This window comes from Rhinoraja longicauda, chromosome 24 (genome assembly GCF_053455715.1).
Source record: "Rhinoraja longicauda isolate Sanriku21f chromosome 24, sRhiLon1.1, whole genome shotgun sequence".
Lineage (NCBI taxonomy): Eukaryota > Metazoa > Chordata > Chondrichthyes > Rajiformes > Arhynchobatidae > Rhinoraja > Rhinoraja longicauda.
In genome coordinates, this window is record NC_135976.1 from 12,786,813 (window position 1) to 12,803,881 (window position 17,069).

At 43.6% G+C, this 17,069-nt stretch overlaps 1 protein-coding gene across 8 annotated transcripts in view; it reads right to left on the minus strand.

Moving 5' to 3' along the window:
* The window catches only part of LOC144605429 (neuron navigator 1-like), a 602,839-nt gene that overhangs the window by 478,551 nt on the left and 107,219 nt on the right, over positions 1-17,069 (minus strand). For 7 of the 8 annotated variants that reach the window (XM_078420673.1, XM_078420677.1, XM_078420676.1 and 4 more), the window contains exon 2: positions 12,991-13,097. The gene's annotated coding sequence lies outside the window, so the exon portion shown is untranslated. Of the gene's footprint in view, positions 1-12,990; positions 13,098-13,782; positions 13,943-17,069 lie in introns of those variants that run through there. The other variant, XM_078420671.1, reaches the window with a different exon arrangement.

Genomic DNA, 17,069 nt, shown 5'->3' on the forward strand with positions numbered 1-17,069 from the left:
ATCATCAGCCTCATCAACACAATGCAGGAGAAACTCAGCGGGACAGGCAGCATCTCTGGTGAAGAGGAATGGGTGACGTTTCGGTTCGAGGCCCTTCCTCAGAGCGAGAGTCAGGGGAGAGGGAAAATAGAGATATAGAAGGGTAAGGTGTGAAAATGACAGATCAAACCAGACACTGCTAAAGAAAATGTAGAATGGTTCATTGTTGACTATGGGGAAAGTGACGAGGCATACAAATGGTAAAATTAATTAATTAACTGATTTTATTACTGATTTTATGCCTCATTGTCACCTTCCCCCCTCAGACAATAATGAACCATACTTCATTTCCTTGATCATCCTCCGCTTTGACCTGTCGTTTCCACACATTACCCATCTTTCTAGTTCCCTTCTCTCCAGAGATGCTGCCTGTTCCGCTGAGTTACTCCAGCATTTTGTGTTGATCTTCGGAGAAAACCAGCATCCGCAGTTGGTCCGTAATAATGAGGGTTTACTGCACTTACTTGTGGAGCACATTGTACATCCATGGAGAGTCTTACAGCGTGGAAACAGGCCCTTCGGCCCAACTTGCCCACACTGACCAACTTGTCCCATCGACACTCGTCCCACCGGCCTGCGTTTGGCACATATCCCTCTAAACCTACCCTATCCATGTACCTGTCTAAATGTTTCTTAAATGTTGCGATAGTACCTGCCTCAATTACCTCCTCCGGCAGCTCGTTCCATACACCCACCACCCTTTGTGTAAAAAAAGTTACCCGTCAGGTTTCTATTAAATCTCCCCCCCTCTCCTTAAACCAATGTCCTCTGGTTCTCGATTCCCCTAGTCTGGGCAACGCACTCAATCTATTCCTCATCTATTCCTCTCTAATCTATCGTTGCACGATCTATTCCTCTCTAGTCTGCCATTCACCACTCTCCTCCCACTACCTTTTGCTGAGCTCATTCCACAAATGCAAGTGTTGAACTACTCATCTGCTCTCTCACATCTGCTCCGCCATGTAATAAGCGTTTCAGTTCACCCCCAGTTCCCCTCCCTTTCCATTGTGCGAAAAAAATGTGTCAATGTTCTCAGTTTTCAGTGATGTGATGGAACAACTTCACACACAGTCCACCGCAGAATGTGAATGAAGAACTGACGTAACTAGCAGTTTATTCACAACAAACAAGGAAAAGATTTGATAAGAATTTTAAAACTCTTCAGGCTTGTGGAGGGAAATTTACCAATCAACAATAAAATTATCGAGGAATTTAAAATAAAAATAGAAACAGCAAAGTATTCCAACGATACATCAAAAGTGAAAAGGAAAGATAATTTTCATGGTGGACCGAAGAGAACTAAATGATAAACAAAACAAGCTCAGTAATTAGTGAGAGCAGACATTATTATTACCATGTCTGCTTTTTAACAGGTTGACTAATATAATGGAAATAAATTTTGAAGAAGAAATCAATGCAGATATACAGTAATCCAAGATAGACAATAGACAATAGGTGCAGGAGGAGGCCATTCGGCCCTTCGAGCCAGCACCGCCATTCAATGTGATCATGGCTGATCATTCTCAATCAGTACCCCGTTCCTGCCTTCTCCCCATACCCCCTGATCCATAAGAGCTCTATCTAGCTCTCTCTTGAATGCATTCAGAGAATTGGCCTCCACTGCCTTCTGAGTTTGCACTTTCTCCCTGTGACTGCGTGGGCTTTCTCCGAGTGCTTCAGTTTCCTTCCACATTCCAAAGACATGCAGGTTTGTAGGTTAATTGGCTTCTGTAAAGTGTGTCGGGTAGAACTGGTGCACGGGCGATCGTTGGTTGGTGAGGACTCTGTGGGCCGAAGGGCCTGTTTCCCCACTGTATCTCCAAACTACACTCATCACAGCAAAGCAAACTTTCCTTATGATGCCCATTCACATCAGTTTGAGAAAGATCCTCTGTTCATGTCAAGGGTAGTCACTTTCACCTCACTTCTGGAATCTAGATTACCATGTAGCTTGAGGGCCTGAGTTACAGGGTAGGATAGGATCAGGATAGGACTTTAATCCTTTGAGTGGGGAAGTATGAAGCGTGATATTGCAGAGGTGTACAAGACCATGAGGGGAATGGATAGGGAATCAAAAAACAGGGGATTTAGGTTTAAGGCGAGGGGGAAAGATTTAATAGAACCCGAGGGGCAACTTATTCACACAGAGAGTGTGGGTATATGGAACGAATTGCCAGAGAAGGTGGTCGAGGCACATATTAGAACAAAATGTAAAAGACAATTGGAGAGGTACACAGATAGGAAAGGTTTAGAGTCTCGACCCGAAACGTCACCTAGTCCTTTTCTCCAGAGATGCTGTCTGACCCGCTGAGTTACTCCAGCTTTGTGTGTTTATCTAAGGTTTCGAGGGATATGGGTCAAACACCAGCAGGTGGGACTTATGTAGATGGGGCATCTTGGTCAGCATAGGCAAGTTGGATCTTCATGCTGTATGACTCTATTAGCATCGCTGGGTCCCCACCACCAATATGCTGGGTGTCACTATTGACCAAAGACACAACTGAACAAGTCACATATACGCCATTACCACAGGATCAAAGGCTGGGTATCCTGGGGCAAATGACCACCTCCTGAGACCCCAAGACCTTTCCGCAATCTCCAAGGCACAAAGGATGTAATATTCTGCATCTTCCCACCAACATCTCTGAAGAACGTCAGCATCGCCCAGAAGCAAGCATCATTTTAACATTTTTTTTAGAGATACAGCGCGGAAACAGGCCCTTCGGCCCACCAAGTCTGCGCTGCCCAGCGATCCCCGCACACTAACACTATCCTACACACACTAGGGACAATTTTTACATTTTACCCAGTCAATTAACCTACATACCTGTATGTCTTTGGAGTGTGGGAGGAAACCGAAGATCTCGGAGAAAACCCACGCAGTTCACGGGGAGAACGTACAAACTCCGTACAGACAGCGCCCGTAGTCAGGATCGAACCTGAGTCTCAGGCGCTGCATTCGCTGTAAGGCAGCAACTCTACCGCTGCGCCACCGTGCCGCCCATTTCTTGAAATCACCTTCTTGATTTCTAACCTGTCCAGCTCCCTAAGCATTCCTTCCCATTGCGACATGCACAAAATATCATCTAGAAAATGGACGAGCAGCATAGTGCAGCTGGTAGAGGTGCTGCAGCAGAGCGCCAGAGACCTAGGTTCCATCCTAACCTCTGGTGCCTTTTGTGTGGAGTTTGCACGTTCTCCCCGTGACTGTGTGGGTTTCCTCCTGGTGTTCCGATTTTCTCCCACATCCCAAAGGCATGTTGGTTTGTAGGCTAATTCGCTGCTGAAAATTGCCCCAAGCATTTGGGAGTGAATGAGCGAGTGGGATAACATAGAACATAGGGCAGCATGGTGGCGTAGCAGTAGAACTACTGCCTTACAGCCCTAGAGACCTGGGTTCAATCCTGACTACGGGGGTTGTCTGTGCGGAGTTTGTACGTTCTCCCCGTGACCTGCGTGGGTTTTCTCGGAGATCTTCGGTTTCCTCCCACACTCCAAAGGCGTACAGATTTGTAGATTAATTGGCTTGGTATAAGTGTAAAATTGTCCCGAGTGAATGTAGGATAGTGTAAGTGTGTGGGGATCACTGGTCGGTGCAAACTCGATGGGCCAAAGGGCCTGTTTCTGATCTGTATCTCTAAACTAAACTAGTGTGAACTAAACTGATGGCTAGTGTGGAGTCAGTGGGCTGGAGGGTCTGTTTCTATACAGTGTCTCTAAACTAAATGTGCATGATTGTAGGTCAATTGACCTCTGTCAAGATTGCACCTGATGTGAAGGGAGTGGATGAGAAAGTGGGACCACATAGAACTAGTGTGAACGGGTGGTCGTTGGTCGGCATGGAGTCGGTGGGCTGAAGGGCAGTATCTGTAAACTAAAGTTTCCTAATCCATCCCAGATCAACAACCTCAACCACCACGGAATGGAAAGAAGACCACTTGAAGGTGCCCCTCCAATTGACATACCACCCTGATTTGGAACAATATTGCCCATTCTTCATCCTCCCTGTATCGAAGTTTTGGGAGTGGCCACCTCACAGTAGCGAGGAAATACCCTTGCTGGAAAGACAAAGCCATTTCAAGGCAACTGATCCCAACCATCTCCTCAAAGGTAATTTATTTCGACCATTTCTTTGGACCAATTATAGAATTAAATCATACCAGATTCTTGTGTGTGCGGGGGAGAAGGTGGGGGGGGGGGGGGAAATGGGGATTCTTATTATAATGGAAAACTGAGAAAATATAATAAGGCATTAACAAACGTGGCGACTAGGGTGGCACGGTGGTGCAGCAATAGAGTTGCTGTCTTACAGCGCTGTAGACCCGGGTTCGATCTTGTCGTTGCAGAATTTGTAAGTTCTCCCTGTGACTGCTGGGTGTTTCCCCTGGTGCTCTGGTTTCCTCCCACACTACAAAGACGTACAGGTTTGTGGGTCAACTGGCTTTGGTTAAAAAAAAATTGTAAAGTGTCCCAGTGTGTCGGATGACGCTAGTGTACGGACGGGTTGATCGCCGGTCGGCGTGGCCTGTAACCTCGCTGTATCTCTAAAGTATTTTAGAAATGCATTAGAAATAATTTCAGAAACACACGAAGCCGAGAGACTTGGAAAATAAATGTCCAAAAGAGGTAGACGCACAGCAACACACATTAATTGGAAGTAGCAACACATTAGTCAGGTAATTGGAAAAATAAACAAAGCAATGGGGTTCATTTTGAGAGGAATGGAATTGAATAACAGAGAAATAACATGCATAGAGTCTCTGATATCTCAGTACATTAAATAAGAATGAAAGTAATTTACTAATATGAAACCAGAACTGAGACGTCAATAGACAATAGACAATAGGTGCAGGAGGAGGCCATTCGGCCCTTCGAGCCAGCACTGCCATTTAATGTGATCATGGCTGATCATTCTCAATCAGTACCCCGTTTCTGCCTTCTCCCCATACCCCAGTTAGGAAATATTCAACACGTTTGGTTCTCTCTTCTCCAGAAAAAGGACGGATTGAAAATGTATTTAATCCTTTGATGGTGTGCGAATTCAGAAATAAAAACTTCATTTACCTAAAATAAGCAGTTAAAATGATCAGCACAGACGTAATATAGGAAAATAACTGCAGATGCTGGTACAAGTCGAAGGTATCACAAAATGCTGGAGTAAGTCAGCGGGTCAGGCAGCATCTCAGGAGAGAAAGAATGGGTGACGTTTCTGACGTAATTATAATACCAGGAGAAAAACAAATGAGGGGGAAAGGTATAACAAGACAAGTTGAGAGTGTTGCTTTAAGTAAGGTCCAATGGTCTGAAGAAAGGTCCCGACCCAAATCATCGCCCTGCCATGGTCCAAAGAGTTGGATGAAGCAAGGTGGAGAGAGAGCCAAGAAGCACGAATACTGATGGAGACCGCTGGTGGAAGTCTGTAAATACAGTGTATCCACTCTCTCCAACGTACTGAAAATCAATGCCTTTAACCTCAGCTTCAATCATCAGGAATACCAAAGACTGAGCAATTGGTTTTTGTTTCCTTGCATTGGAGCTCATATGTTTGAGCTGGGAGAAATGTGTTTTTGCTACCAAGATTCTACATGTAGGTTAAGCTAACCACTCCATCAACAGAAATACAACCCATGATCAAATACTAGAGGGCACAGCTCGAAGGTGAGAGGGGGCAGACTTTAAAGGAGACATACAGGGCAAGTTCTGTTGTTACTGAGAGGGCAGTGAGTGCCTGGACCTGCTGGTGATTGAAGCAGATACAATGGTCACCTTTACGAGACTTATGGATAGGCACGTGAATATGCAAGGAACAAAGGGATTTGGATGATGTGCAAGCAGATAAGAGTTGGATTGGGCATTATGTTCGGCACAGGCATTGTGGGCCGCTGTAGAACTGCTGCCATACAGCGGCAGAGACCCACGTTCGATCCTGACTATGGGTGCTTGTCTGTACGGAGTTTGTACTTTCTCCCCGTAACCTGCATGGCTTTTCTCTGTGATCTCCAGTTCCCTCACACACTCCAAAGACATACAGGTTTGTAGGCTAAGTGGCTTCGGTCAAATTGTAAATTGTTCATGGTGTGTGTGTGCAGGTTAGTGCTAGTGTCCAGGGATCTCTGGTCGGTGTGGACTTGGTGGCTCAAAGGGCCTGTTTCTGCGCTGTACCACTAAACTAAAAAATCTAAATTGTACTGTACTGATCTCTGCTCTATGGTCTATGTTCGTGGATCTACTTCCAGATCAGTGAGTTATAACCAATTTGGCCGATGTAGTTCAAAGAGATGTCTCTCATACATCACTCGCATTGTATCCAGTTCGTATTATGAGAGCACGCGTTAAAACAGAAATGCACCAATGTTGGATAAGCTATTTTTGTTCACTGGGGAAATCAAATCCAAAGACGACAGGTCTGAACATTTGAGTCTGACAGCTCAGGTACAATTGAGGAACATCCATGCACCAAGCTCTTGAAATAGCAACTCAGTGAGATCAACTGTCATTCTTACGTCTCAGATTGGCATGCTTTACGAACCAAAGAGAAATTAAACAAAAGTACCAAAAAGGTAATCCTGTGCCTAATATTTGCTTCAAACAAACACAACAGAAATGACAGCAAGGGGAAAATGACAAAACAAAATAACAGCTCGCTGCTTTAACAAATTAAATTAGACTCATTTAACGCGTATAAAAGAAAAGACACAAAGTGCTGGAGAAAATCAATGGGTCAGGCAGTATCTCTGGAGGACATGGATAAGTGATGTTTCAAGTTGAGATCTTTCTTCAGACTGCAGATGGGTCCCAACCCCTAAACATATCTGAAGAAAGGTCCCGGTGGTGGTGTCCCCATCCATGCTTTGGCTGCCCTAGTCCTTCTAATGGATTTGGAAGGTGCCTTCTCAAGAGTTTCAATGTCTTGCTCCAGAGCATCCTGTAGATGGTGCAAACTGCTGCCACTCTATGTCAGGAGTGGGGTGAGTGGATGAATGTGAATGGGTGTCATAGAAACATAGAAAATAGGTGCAGGAGTAGGCCATTCGGCCCTTCGAGCCTGCACCGCCATTCAATATGATCATGGCTGATCATCCAACTCAGTATCCCGTACCTGCCTTCTCTCCATACCCCCTGATCCCTTTAGCCACAAGGGCCACATCTAACTCCCTCTTAAATATAGCCAATTAACTGGCCTCAACTACCTTCTGTGGCAGAGAATTCTACAAATGTTAATTAAGAGAACCACTGTGTCCTGTTTGGTATCAAGGCTCTTTAGTATTGTTGAAGATGTGCTCATCTGGACAAATGGAGAGCATTCCATCACGCTCCTGACTTGAGCTTTGTCGATGGGGGACAGGTTTTGGGTAGTTAGGAGGGGAGTTGCTTGCTTTAGTTTAGTTTAGTTTAGTTTAGTTTAGAGGTACAGTGTGGAAACAGACCCACCGAGTCCACACTGACCAGCGATCTCCGCTCCTCAACATCATCTTACACACACGAGGGACAATTTACATTTACATTTATATCAAACCAATAACACTATCCTACACACACACTAGGGACAATTTACATTTATACCAAGCCAATTAACCTACAAACATGTACGTCTTTCGAGTGTGGGAAGGAACCAAAGATGTCGGCGAAAAGCTACGCAGGTCACGGGGAGAACGTACAAACCCCGTACAGACAGTACCCGTAGTCAGGATTGAATGTGGGTCTCTGGCAGTGCAAGTGCTGTAAAGCAGCAACTCTACTGCTGCGCCACCGTGCCACCCTGCTTGCCTGCAAGATTACCAGCCCCCAGCCTGCTCTTTTAGCCACTTTGTGAAAATAGCTAATCTAGCTCAGTTTCTGGTTAATGATAATCCTCAGAGATCTATATTGCGGATTTGGTTAAGTAAATCCCAGTGAATGTCAGGAGATGATAGTTGGATTTTCTCGGTTGTTATTGTCACAGCCTGGCACTTGTGCGGGTGAATCTTACTTGCCGCCTATCAGCCTATCGTTAGACATGGTTCGGGTCTTTCGGCATTTGGACGTAGAATGGCTTCAGTATCTGTGGAGTCATAAATGGTGCTGAACATTGTGCAATTATCAGCGCACATCCCTCCTTCCGACCTTACGACTGAAGAAAGGTCATTGATGAAGCATGTGGCCGTGCCCTGGACAGGAAGCTGAGGAACTCCTGCAGAGATGTTCTGTGGCTGAGATGACCTCCAGTCACCACAACCATCTTCCTTTGTACTAGTGTGTAGGAAGGAAGTGCAGATGCTGGTTTAAACCGAAGACAAAATACTCTCCGGCATATCCCAGTGGGCTCCCTGCCTGACTAGCCTGAAACAAAGCGCGCGATTGGTCAATTGACGTCCGACTCAATGACAAACGTGCTTTGATTGGACAATTACCACTCGGTAAACTTGACAAGATTTGGGAGTTTTTTTCTATATTTTAAGAATATGTGCAGGTTTTGTTCTTGACGAGTTTCAGATATAATTTCTATAATATTTTTACACAATATGTTATAAATACAGGTAGGTATGGGATGTGGGTCACGACATGAAACGAAAAGGCACCTCAGCCCACAGTCCAACAAGAAGAAGTTCGGGCGGCACGGTGGCGCAGTGGTAGAGTTGCTGCCTTACAGCAAATGCAGCGCCGGAGACTCAGGTTCGATCCTGACTACGGGCGCTGTACTGTACGGAGTTTTACGTTCTCCCCGTGACCTGCGTGGGTTTTCTCCGAGATCTTCGTTTTCCTCCCACACTCCAAAGACGTACAGGTTTGTAGGTTAATTGACTGGGTAAATGTAAAAATTGTCCCTAGTGTGTGTAGGATAGTGTTAATGTGCGGGGATCGCTGGGCGGCGCGGACTCGGTGGGCCGAAGGGCCTGTTTCCGCGCTGTATCTCTAAATCTAAAAAATCTAAAGAGGAAAATATCTAAGCTACTGACTAAAATTAACATCTTTGCCCTGCTGCCGTTAGGGGGAATGCAAATGAGCATTGTTTCTCCAGGGAACTATAATCATAAATAATGACAATGTTTGAAGTGGTGCAACACTGTGGGGACACTGTTCATGTGTGACACTGCAAGCCTTTGAATCCTCAGATACAATCTGAAGCAGTTGTTTAAGCTATTAAATCTAGGGAGTGCCTCCATTCAAAGTTTTAAATGACCAAGCAGACCTTGAAAATGAATGGTCGTTTCTTTGAAAGGTTTAACAAATTAAATGTTCGGGGATTTTTCACCTGAATTTCTTGCTTACAGAAGGAACATAATTTATATTAATTATCACAATTTTTCTTTAATCACAGTAACTGCAGTGCGTGGTACACACCTCAGCCGCGTAGGACAACTGGTGTAGGGTGAAATGAAAACCTATGTTCGGGCGAGCATCAAAGCGTGTTGCAGGAGCTCCATTCATCCGTGCCTGTAGAATACTCCTGCCTCGCCAATGGTGAAAATGTGTTGGGGTTTCAGCGGCCAAATAACTCACTGCAGAATTCCCAGTCTCTGACCTACTCTTGTCTGAAGAAGGGTCTCGACCCGAAACGCCACCCATTCCTTCTCTCCGGAGATGCTGCCTGACCCACTGAGTTACTCCAGCATTCTGTGATACTCTTGCATTGATAGTGTTTGCGGCTGAAGCAGCTGACTCCGTGGAATTCTTTGCCACAGGCGGCTGTGGAAGCAAAGTCAGTGGATATATTTAAGGCAGAGATAGATAGATTCTGGATTAGTACAGGTGTCAGAGGTTATGGGGAGAAGGCAGGAGAATGGGGTTTGGAGGTAGAGAGAGATCAGCCATGATTGGATGGTGGAGTAGACTTGATGGGCCGAAAGGCCGAATTCTACTCCTATCACATGATCTTATGAGCTGTTTCTGGTCAGTTTAGTTCAGAGGTACAGCATGGAAACAGGCCCTTCGGCCCACCGAGTCTACACTGGCCAGTGATCCATGCACACTAACGCTATCCTACACAAACAAAGGACGATTTATAATTTTACCAAGCCAATTAACCTACAAACCTGTACGTCTCTGGAGCGTGTGAGGAAGCCGAAGCTCCCAGAGAAAACCCATGCAGGTCACGGGGAGAAGGTACAAACTCCATACAGACTCTACCCCCAGCCAGGATTGAACCTGGATCCCTGGCTCTTTGAGTCAGCAACTCTACCGCTGCGCTAGTGTGCTGCTCTGATGGTTGGAATCTTAGAAAATCTTCCAAAATCCCAATGAGTTTATGCACATTGGAAAAACAAAGTCACAGAAGGCTGTAGAGGCCAAGTCAATGGATATTATTAAGGCGGAGATTGACAGATTCTTGATTAGTAAGGGTGTCAGGGGAAATGGGGAGAAGGCAGGAGAATGGGGTGAAGAGGGAGAGATAGACCAGCCATGATAGAATGGCCTAATTCCGCGTCTTTAACATATGAACTTATGAAAGTCAAGACAGAAGTGAACAAGTTATGTTCAATAAATACCTTCGATTTGTACCAGCATCTGCAGTTATTTTCTTATACAAGTTATGTTCCTGTGCAGACTAGCCTTCAAGGGCTTAAAATTGGTTAACACAATGGTAGCTAATTTACTGATACTGTAAACTGTATAAAACACTGATACTGTGGCGGTCCCTGGGGATCAGGCCACTCCTTGGGTCAGCCCCCTCGTCACTTGACGGACAGGCGTAAGGGGTTTAAGGTCAGCCCATTGGGAGGTGTGGTTCATCCCTAGGTGGACTTCGCTGTGAGTAGGAGCCTCACAGCCTAATAAAGACCGTTAACTAAACCTGCCTGGCGACCTGCCTTTTCTCTGGCCTCCGCCAGGCCACTACAATACTGTAATTTCCACTTGGGGTCTGACTTGGGGAAAATGTAGACGAGGGGTGTGTACTGCCGCTGCTCCCTGGCACTGACTAACTCTGGGACACCTCAAACAAATCAGAGCAGTTGAGAAATCCCACACAGAGTTAAAATGTTCCATAAAGAGCCAGGAGTAAACGCAAGTCACATTATTCTGGACGCAGAGCTTTTACACTCCAGAGATGTTATGCAAGCAACTCAAGTACATCTGGTAAATGTTTCATTGGGGAATGGTATAGGGGCAACAAAGGCAGACACTTCTTCACTTAGAAACAACGAAACTTAGAAACAAAGAACAGCAGATGCTAGTTCATATTAAAGATAGACACAAAGTGCTGGTGTAACTCAGCGGATCAGGCAGCATTTCTGGAGGAAAAGGAGCGGTGATGTTTCAGGTCGGGACCCTTCGTCAGAAGCTAAAGAGTCTAAAGGAGGGTCTTGACCCAAAACGTTACCTATTCTTTTCATCCAGGGTTTTAAGATGGGTCCCGACCTGAAACGCCACCTATCCTTTTCCTCCAGAGATGCTGCCTGGCCCACTTCAAAGGTATCACAAAATGCTGGAGTAACTCAGCGGGTCAGGCAGCATCTCAGGAGAGAATGAATGGGTGACATTTCGGGTCTGAAGAAGGGTCACGACCCGAAATGTCACCCATTCCTTCTCTCCTGAGATGCTGCCTGACCCGCTGAGTTACTCCAGCATTTTGTGATACCTTCGATTTGTACCAGCATCTGCAGTTATTTTCCTACACTGCCTGGCCCATTGTTACTCCAGAACATTGTGTCCAACTTCCATGTTATGCCTGATTACGCTTTATAAATAAGGTAGAAATATTTACAGTAAATACTCTATAGAAAGACTTGAATTGTCGACACCACAGTGAAATTACTTTATTTTTGTGAACACACTTGTTCTACGACAATATGCTGAAAGTCCAACACAACGATCTTTCTCACAGCACTAATTTCAGATGCAACCCTTCAATTCTTCGAACCTGTGGGCAGCACAGTGGTAGAGTTACTGCCTTGCAGCGCCAGAGACCTAGATTGAACCCTGACTACGGGTTCTGTCTGTATGGGGTTTGTACGTTCCTCATGTGACCGCGTGGGTTTTCTCCTGGTGCTCCAGTTTCCTCCCACATCCCAAAGACGTACAGGATTGTGGGTTAATTGGCTTCTGTAAATCGCCCCTCGTGCGTAGGATAGAACTAGTGTACGGGTGATGGCTGGTCGGTGTGGACTCGGTGGGTCGAGGGGCCTGTTTCCTCACTGTATCTCTAAACCAAACTAAACCAGTGAACCGAAAATGTTTGACAAAGTGAAATCAGAATGAGTTTCCGACAGTTAATTTTTAACAACCCAAACTTACAAGGTGGTCTTTGGCACAGTGAAACCTGGGCTTGCTATGTGGGTGCTTGCGAGCACAAAATGACTGCTGGTCCTGGAAACTTTTAAATTGGAATAGTCACCTCCTTAAAGCATTAAATAGAACTCAACACATACCATGCAACATAATCCCCAAATGATGTCAGACATCTGACTCAGGGGATCTTTTGCTGCTGTATTTCAGATTCAGATCAAGTTTGACTCCAGAGTTATACACTACTTCAGTTGTGCGCTTAAATTTTAAAAAAGCACTTGCCAATTACTTCCAAAACAACCATCTACTTTGGTGAAGTCGCAGCTATCTTTCTTAAATGCAACTTCTTGGGTCCTTCGTTATCCTTACAATTCAGTGGAGTGGTGTATTTTTCTTTGTTAGACCCAATTCGAGAGACAAGTAGTCGCTTAAAAGAATCCCTTCATGAAAAAAATAAACTACTCAATCAAGGAGACCACTTGTCTGCCAAAACTGGACAGCCAATAATTTTAAGTACAGCTTCTATATGCCGATATTTTCATGACATGGCTGAAATATTTATCTAGGTTATGAGTAAAATAAAATGGCACACACAACTCGACAAATAGGACACAGTTAAAGCAAGCCATTTACAGTAAAAGAGCTTAAAGATAATTTGATTTGCAGTTTCATTTACACTCAACGCAAGAATCTATTCAATACGCATATGTTTAATTACATAAAATAGTTACATTAGAAGGTACTTACGACTGTTGGAAAGCTGGTGCCTCGCAAGTTCCATTTCAATTTATACTCCAATTTCATCGATAAAAAATTGCTGCATATTCAGTTCAGTGAAGATACTCCTCATAAGACTGGAGGCAGGGGAAGAAAAATAAACCGGGTTCAAAGACGATTAGTCTCACGTTTTTAATTCCTACAACATATTTACACCACTTAATTTGCATTTTGGCACTGGCCAGCTTTTACACTTCCAATAAGAAGGCTGCCATGCAGCTGCAGTTTACAATAGAGGTCTTATGGCATTTCAAGAAGACTAATCTCCTCAGTGACCGTGTCTCATTGCACATCAGTGCTGGGCATTTAGGAAGATCTCATTAATTGCCGCAGCAGTTGCAAAGGAAACACCCTCATAGAATTAAGCAACAAAGCCCCTTTCACATAACGTCTGGAGCCACCAACTCCAACTCAGGGAGGGCAACTGTAGCCTGCTTAAATAGAGCAAAAACAGAAGTTGCTCTTTCAATATTTTGGATTCACCATTGATAACCTAATTGAGGGAACAATTTTATTGCCACAGAGCCCAAAGCAGATCTGAGCTTTATGTACATTTGCTGTCGTTAACGTTGTCAATAAAATGTCTGGTTTCGGCTCTTCCACGAAAAAAAATGAATTATGAAGTTTCGTAAATCAAGAGGGACTTGTGCCAAGAACCATTGCAGTGAAATTTTTTTATAATCTCCGATAACCCCCCCAAACAGAGTAAATGAAACAAAAACAAACACGTTGAGATGAAACACGTTATCTGGAAACACTTACCTTTAACAAGATGGGCTCCTCGCGATCCTCACATTTAGCTACCATCTCACACTTAGGTAAACAATAGAAATCTATTTTAGGGAGACACATTTTTACTCCAAATCAGCACATTACGGCAGGTTCAACGTGCAGCTGGAGCATACGCACAATGAGGCTGCTGGAAAGCAAAAGGGGCTTGTGCAAGGTCCTCATGACAACAGCAACATCAAACAACAGAAAAAAAGACACTGTAATAAATTAATAAGAAATTATTGGCCTGAACAAAGACGCACACTTTTGGCAGCTACTCAGTATTTTCCACCAAATTAATTCTCATTTTAAGTCAATGCTCATATTTCTAATGGAGGGGGGGGGGGGGGGGGGGAGTGAAGAGAAATTTATACAACAGGAAAAAATGGCCAGAAAACCAAGGGAAATACAGCTGTGCAAATCATACAAAATATATTTTAATTTCCTCTAGAAATAACGTTGTGTTAAGGATGACTAAAGATAAATTAATATATTAACTGTGTCCAATCTGTCAAACGGAACTAAATTGCTGCAATTACTCAGCCAACACTGTCAGCAGGATAAAATCTGTGCAATTAAACAAAAATAAAACTTGATGTAAAAGAAAATGTAAGAGAAAAGAACTGTGTACTTTACGAGAAGACCAAGGTTTAAGGGGGAAAATAATTAATAAGAACCCGAGGGGTAACATTTTCACACAAAGGGTGGTGGGTGTATGGAACGAGCTGTCGGAGGAGGTATTTGAGGCAATGTTTAAGAACTATTTAGATACAGTGCCCTCCATAATGTTTGCGCCAAAGATTCATCATTTATTTATTTGCCTCTGTACTCCACAATTTGAGATTTGTAATAGAAAAAAAATCACATGTGGTTAAAGTGCACATTGTTAGATTTTATTAAAGGCCATTTTTATACATTTTGGTTTCACCATGTAGAAATTACAGCTGTGTTTATACATAGCTCCCCCCATTTCAGGGCACCATAATGTTTGGGACAGATGGCTTCACAAGTGTTTGTAATTGCTCAGGTGTGTTTAATTGCCTCCTTAATGCAGGTATAAGAGAGCTCACAGCACCTAGTCTTTCCTCCAGCCTTTTCATCACCTTTGGAAACTTTTATTGCTGTTTATCAACATGAGGACGAAAGTTGTGTCAATGCAAGTCAAAGAAGCCATTATGAGACTGAGAATCAAGAATAAAACTGTTAGAGACATCAGCCAAACCTTAGGCTTACCAAAATCAACTGTTTGGAACATCATTAAGAAGAAAGAGAGCACTGATGAGCTTACTAATCGCAAAGGGACTGGCAGGCCAAGGAAGACCTCCACAGCTGATGACAGAAGAATTCTCTCTATAATAAAGAAAAATCCCCAAACACCTGTCTGACAGATCAGAAAAACTTTTCAGGAGTCAGGTGTGGATTTGTCAATGACCACTGTCCGCAGAAGACTTCATGAACAGAAGTACAGAGGCTACACTGCAAGATGCAAACCACTGGTTAGCTGCAAAAATAGGATGGCCAGGTTACAGTTTGCCAAGAAGTACTTAAAAGAGCAACCATAGTTCTGGAAAAAGGTCCTGTGGACAGATGAGATGAAGATTAACTTGTATCAGAGTGATGGCAAGAGCAAAGTATGGAGGAGAGAAGGAACTGCCCAAGATCCAAAGCATACCACCTCATCGGTGAAACACAGAGGTGGGGGTGTTATGGCCTGGGCATGTATGGCTGCTGAAGGTACTGGCTCACTTATCTTTATTGATGATACAACTGCTGATGGTAGTAGCATAATGAATTCTGAATTCTAGACACATCCTATCTGCTCAAGCTCAAACAAATGCCTCAAAACTCATTGGCCGGCGGTTCATTCAACAGCAACACAATGATCCCAAACGTACTGCTAAAGCAACAAAGGAGTTTTTCAAAGCTAAAAAATGGTTGATTCTTGAGTGACCAAGTCAATCACCCGATCTGAACCCAATGGAGCATGTCTTTTATATGCTGGAGAGAAAACTGAAGGGGACTTGCCCCCAAAACAAGCATAAGCTAAAGATGGCTGCAATACAGGCCTGGCAGAGCATCACCAGAGAAGACACCCAACAACTGGTGATGTCCATGAATCACAGACTTCAAGCAGTCATTGCATGCAAAGGATATGCAACAAAATACTAAACAAGACTACTTTCATTTACATGACATTGCTGTGTCCCAAACATTATGGTGCCCTGAAAGGGGGGACTATATATAAACATTGCTGTAATTTCTACATGGTGAAACCAAAATGTATAAAAAAGGCCTTTATTAAAATCTGACAATGTGCACTTTAACCACATGTGATTTTTTTTCTATTACACATCTCAAATTGTGGTGTACAAAGGTAAATAAATAAATGATGGGTCTTTGTCGCAAACATTATGGACGGCACTGTAGGTACATGGATAGGACAGATCTGGAGGGATAGGGGCCAAATGCAGGCAAGTGAGACCAGTGTAGATGGGACATGTTGGTCGGTGTGGGCAAGTTGGGCTGAAGGGCCTGTTTCCACACTGTCTGAATCGAAAATGGCACATCTATAAAATATACTATTTCTAATTAAACGTTAATCAGTGCACTAACTTCAATTTGTTACTAAACAATCTTCCATGAAAATTACATTATTTCACAATCCATCTGTTAATTATTGTGTAAACGACCTGGAATTAAGTTTCAATATAATGTAAAGAGAAAAGTTGCAGAGATAAGAGTTGGGCATCTAAAGTGAACTCATCTTATTTTTCCTTCAGATTAACTAAAATAAGTCATCAGTTCTACTCTGGGTGTCTGATTTTCGGCCTTGCACCCTCCACAATCACCCTTGACACTGCATACCAAATGGCATCGATGAAAATCAATATCTTTAGCAGCTCAAGGTAATCAGTGGATCATTAACAAGCTACAAATACAACTGTTTATATGCAGTACAAGTACTTAATTAGGTTAGCTGGTCTCTCCCACTGACCAAAAATGTTAATGATCCCAAGTAGGTTGTCATTTAACTGCAAGATCCATGAAATGAAATCCTTACAATGTTAGTAAACTCACATTGCAAACAACGAACATGACCGGAATTCAAATAGCTGTGAAAGTGTTTTTAATGTTCTAAATACAAGATTAAGCCCTTTATCTATTTTGGCACAGTTGCTGCCTCACAGCACCAGAAATCAGAGTTTGATCCTGACTACAGGTGCTGTCTACATGGGGTTTGTACATTCTCCATGTGACTTTGTGGGTTTTATCCGGGT